This window comes from Marmota marmota, unplaced genomic scaffold (assembly GCF_001458135.2).
Source record: "Marmota marmota marmota unplaced genomic scaffold, marMar, whole genome shotgun sequence".
NCBI lineage: Eukaryota > Metazoa > Chordata > Mammalia > Rodentia > Sciuridae > Marmota > Marmota marmota.
In genome coordinates, this window is record NW_026000168.1 from 18,028,079 (window position 1) to 18,033,843 (window position 5,765).

Sequence of the window (5,765 nt, forward strand, 5' to 3'; positions counted from 1 at the left end):
CACCCAGCATAGCACCTGGATGGTAGTGGTTGTGCCCTCCCTGATGTGCAAGCTGTTTCTCCCTAGTGCTCTTCATAGTTTCCCAGCTATAACTGTGATGCAAAGTACAGCTGGCTGCCCAATTTCCCCTCAGTCCCAAACTCACATGAAGCAGGACCAGCTCCCCTCCCAGAACTCAATTGTTCATCTTTAGTTAACATACAGTAGGTAATGGGAGCAGGGGGAGGTTTAAGTACATGGAAAAGACAAAACAAATTATGCTCATTTTCTGCTGTTATTATAATCATCATCATCATCATTATATTGTTGTTGTTGTTTTTGTTGTTGTTGTTGTTGTTGTTGTTGTTATTATTATTATTATTATTATTATTATTTTGGTACCAAGGTTTGAACCCAGGGGTGCTTAACCACTGAGCCACATCCCTTGTCTTTTTAACATTTTATTTAGAGACAGGGTCTTGCTATGAGGCTTAGGTCCTCACTAAGTTGCTGAGGCTAGTCTCAATAATGCAATTCTCTTGCCTCAGACTCCCATGCTGTGGGGATTACAGATGTGCACCACCATGCGAAACCCATGTTACTTTCCCTGTGATTTATGTCCCCCTCTGTGGACTGTCCAGTATTTCTTAGGATAGTTTGATTTCCCTTGTTTAAAAAAAAAAAAAAAAAAACATGATTTTTTTTTTTTTGCTGCGAACCGTATGTTTCCAAGTATCATCACCGAGTTAAGAGCCTTCGTTGAGGAGGCCCCTTGAACACATTGCAGGGGATAGGAAGTTCTCATCTTGTCCCTGAGCCTCTAGATTCTTCTTGCTGAGTGGCAAGACTCATGGCTGGGAGAGGACATGCCTGGTGATTTATTTTAGCTTGTATTATGAAGGGCTCCTGATCACCAGAATGCTTTATAATATAAAGGAGATATTAACACAGACATAGCTGTATACTTACCTTTAGAACACTTACATATTTTATAATATTTAAGTGAATAAGGTATATGTGTCTGATGCATATGATAAACGAATACATCAGTATGTGATCTGAACTTTGGACAGAAGCTGGACACAGTCGTGCATGACCATAATCCTAAAATTTTTTTTAATAATCGTCATTTTGCTGTTCACCACATTTCAGAAAAAAATAAACTTTTTTGTCCTAATGCTCTATAGAATTTCCTTTCAGCCAATTACTGCATTTCCTCACTCATGTAGGGATTGTAAACATGTTGCCCACATAGAAGTGCAGCTCAGCAGAATCTGGGAAGGAGCAGTCAGAGGAGGGGTGAGGGGCACCTGGGCACAGCTGCAGGGCTGGGGTCAGCAGTTCTCATGTCTATAGCTCAATGTGGTCACCAGAGTCTGCATCAGGTGGTTACATGTGACGAAATAAGAGTTTTGAGACTCTGCACACTTAGAAATTATACAATGTGAGAAAATCAAAATGTTAATTCCCCCATGTGTTCAGCAAGCAATGTCAACATGTATTGACTTCTAATACGAGACTCCCTAAGTCCAGGTATTATGTCATCTAAAGGTTAAAATTTTTTAAAAATTAGATCTGCATTTCAATGTTTAAATGAAACCTGTACATTAAACTCTGAATTCTCACATGGTGCCCAATGTTCACTCATCTTTAACATGTCAGATTTCCTTAGTACTTTTGGTTTTTCTACCAGGTATTGAACCCAGGGCTCTTTACCAATGAGGTACATCCCTAGCCCAATTTTAATATATTATTTTGAGACAGGGTCTCACTAATTTGCTAGCTGGCCTTGAACTTGACATCCTCCTGTCTCTGCCTCCTGAGTAGCTGGGATTTCCTTAGTGCCATTTACATCCATAGGCTCATGAACTAATTTAGCTTTAAGACTTTGTTTTCCGGTTTTATTATGGTTCAGTATGTGAAAATACAAATTAAATCTCAATTATTAGTTATATGAGATGCTTGGATTCAAGTAAATATATATGTTTTCCAGGAAAACATTCTGCCAGTAAAGTCATTTCAAAATTCTCTAGAATCAGAGCTGGAGATGTAGTTCAGTAGTAGAAAATGTACCTGGTATATGTGAGGCATCAATATAATAAACCCAAGTATCAATTTTACATGTGGACCTCTTGAGTCGGGAGAAACATCATTGCATTCTTGAAGGAAGATGGAAAACTTGGACTCCAAAAAGACTCATGTTTCAAAGATAGGTTGGATACTTACACTGTAATAAATTCCTCAAGTGGAGTGAATGTGTATCTTTTTTCATTATGGTTCTGTTTATCACAATGATTCCACGTATTTAAGGTTTTGTTTTGTTGTTGTTTTCTTTTGCTTTGGTACTGGGGCTTGAACTCAGGGACACTGAAAAAGCAAGCCCCATCCCCAGCCCTATTTTGTGTTTTATTTATTGACAAGGTATCACTGAGTTGCTAAGTGCATCACAGTTGCTTAGGCTGGCACTGAGCTTGCAATCCTGTAACCTCAGCCTCCCAAATTGCTGGATTACAGGAGTGAACCACCATGCCTGGCTACCCATATTTAAGTAGTAAAATATTGAAATGTGTTTCTGCTAGAATTTGATACTGGACTTGGTTCACATAGGTCAAATTGTGATTTAATAACAAAAATAATTTACATAGGTAGCTGTGTAGGGGAATCAAATCGTCCTAAAATCCACTCAGTTTTCTCTGAACAGAGATTGCTAACAAAATATAATTCCAGTAATTTTTTAGCCTGAGTTGATGATAGAGATGATCAACTATTAGGAGCTTTCTATGAGTGATGATCTGCAGAAGTCTAAAAAATTGAACAATTCCAAAGAGATCCTTCTGCACAGCAAGCCTTCCCTGTATGGAAAATGTGCTCCATCCTGTTTCATGCACGGTATCTCGGGTACAGACATGATGAGGTTTTGTTCAGCTTATAGATGAGACGAATCCAGAGCCCAGGCTCATGGGCTTCTCAAAGTTGAATACTTATCCTTTAAGTGGAAGATTACATAGGTATATTCAAGCCGTCTGACTTCAGAGGTTGCAATACTTAGCATTTTCTCTGTGAATATATAAACAAAATTACATGTGTTCATGAACAAACCAGAATAAAGGTAACAGGAAGCTAACGTAAATATGCATGGCCTAAGACATTGAGACTCTTTGCTTAGGAGGGTTTTCTTCCTAATTAAATCCCCATAATTTCAATTGACCCAAAAAGTACATAGTCCTTACTACAGGAAGGACACATACTCCACCCTTGCAGTCAGATATCATCAATAAAAATTCAAGGTTGTATCTGGGAAAGATTTTTTTTTATAATATTGGAGCTTGTGAATAAGAAATATATGACAGATATGACAATTTTTAATGCTCAGGAAATCCTTTTGTACTTTGCATGAAATGTAATCCAGCCATGATTGGAAAATGATGGGAAAAGAGAGAGGAAAGAATGGATTCCAGGGTGTGTCAGCAAAACTTCAGTTAGAGGGGGAAAGAGGGAATTGGGATAGGCCAACAAATTTTGCTCCTGGCAACAGTGTTGGCTGAGATGGATGAAATTTAATATTTGTGATAATGAATTTTCTTACTTTTCTCCTAAGACATGTAATCCATGATTCCTTACCCCAAAAGATGAGAAAAAAACCACATGGTGCATGGTGTTATTAACCTAAGAAGCACCTTTTACTCTGAAGTGGGAATTGGGATCTTGGCCAACACCATCCTCTTTCTGTTCCATGTCATCAAGTTCCTGTGTGACAAGAGGCTCAAGAACACAGACTGTATCATCGGTCTCTTGGCCCTAACCCACCTCCTGATGCTCCTCACCATGGGGTTCATAGCTGCAGACACTTTTTACATCTCAGGGGGGGCTTTGGGGTGATGTCACATGTAAATCTTTTGTCTACTTGTACAAGTTGATGAGGGGCCTGTCCATTTCTGCCACCTGCCTGCTGAGTGTCCTGCAGGCCCTCACCCTCAGCCCCAGAAGCTCTCCCTTGGCAAAGTTCAAGCCTAAGGCCCCACAGGACAGCATGAGGTCCCTTCTCTTCCTGTGGGTCTTCTATATGTCCTTCAGTGCCCACTTCTCCATCTCTGCTGTTGACAACTCCACTGGGACCTCACAGGGCCTTATATTCCTCAGTGACTCCTGCACTATCTTACCCATGAGCTACTTCCTCAGGCATTTGTTTACCGTCCTGGGTGCATTACGGGATGTCTTCCTTATAGGGCTCATGGCCCTCTCCAGTGGGTACATGGTGACCCTCTTGCATAGGCATAAGAGGCAGTGCCAGCACCTTCACGGCACCAGCCTCTCTCCAAAAGCCTCCCCAGAACACAGGGCCACCAGGGCCATCCTGGTGCTTCTGGGAATTTTTGTGCTCATGTACTGTTTGGACTGCATTGTCTCCTCCTCAAGAACCGTGTGGAACAATGACCCTGTGTGCCGTTCTGTCCAGATCATGGTGTCCAATGGCTATGCCACCATCAGTCCTTTGGTTTTCATCTGCACGGCAAGACACAGCGTTACCTTTTTGAAATGTTTGTGGGGGAAGGACAGTCAACGTTGAATCATTGCATGATGGGTCAGTTCTGAGCCACCACACCGCTGTGCATCAACGCATCATGGCATAATGAGTTTGCTCTCCGTGTTGGATGAATGCATAAAGTGGTTTTTTAAAAATGATTACACTGATCTTGAAAATGAGAAAAACATGACAGATTTTTGTCCATATGGCTCCAACAAAGCTAATAATTTTATATTTCTGATTGATGTGTGAAAGGAACCCTAGGAAGTAAATATCACTTTCTTTTTCTGAATGAGTCCATACATTTATAGGTATGTGAGAGATGGCAGTGGTTTTAATAAATCAAGAGTCTCAGAAATCTCCTTTATGCCTAATAGATTGTAAGCATCCCTTATCATGAACTGCCATCTCATCTATCAATTGAACTTTTATGAATATAACAAAAAAACTGGATATAGGGACAACAACTATTATTTAAACACCATTGCTCAGAATACCACATTTATAATAGTGATAGAGACAGTCTCATAATCCCAAGCATATGAATGTATGAAGATATGGTCTGGATATATCATGGAGTTCCACTCAACATTAAATAGGAGAAAGATTTTGGTGCATAGGAAGCCACAGACGAGTCTTGAATTTATTATGTCAAGAGGGTACATGGTGACCCTCTTGCATAGGCATCAGAATCAAAACTGTATACATATACACACAGCGGGTGGAATCTTCAGTAGAATAATATGCAAAGACCGAATATTGCATTAAATACTAAACATAGCATTAAATACGAAGGTGATGCTGATATATAAGAAACCACAGATAAATCTTGAAATCATTTGGTCAAGTGACTGTCACTCACAAAAGAATCAACATTGTATAAAATCTACCTGTAAAAGATGGAAGTTTGGGTCGTATAATTTATAAAGACAGAATGTAGTACTATGGAGTTTTTCTGCAGCTGAGGAAGGGTGTGCCCTGGGGAATTTTTATTTAATGAATCCAGAGATATTTTAGGAATAAGAAAAACTGGGAAGACGGTAGAGAGAATCCATGCACCCACATTTGAATTTGCTTAAGGCCACTGACCAGTACTCTTAATCACAGATAATTGATAAATATCATCTTTTGTGTACTTAAATAATAATAAAATGTTTCAATTGCCTTATAATCAAGGGTGAGGAAAACTTTCTCTGAAATTCCAAAGAAAAGTGCAAGTAGCCCAGGGTGGTGGTGCCCACCTGGAATTCCCAACAGCTTG

At 39.7% G+C, this 5,765-nt stretch overlaps 1 pseudogene; it reads left to right on the forward strand.

Moving 5' to 3' along the window:
• Positions 1 to 3,624: 3,624 nt before the first annotated feature.
• On the forward strand, positions 3,625 to 4,546 carry LOC107150155 (annotated as a pseudogene).
• The last annotated feature ends 1,219 nt before the right edge of the window (positions 4,547 to 5,765 follow it).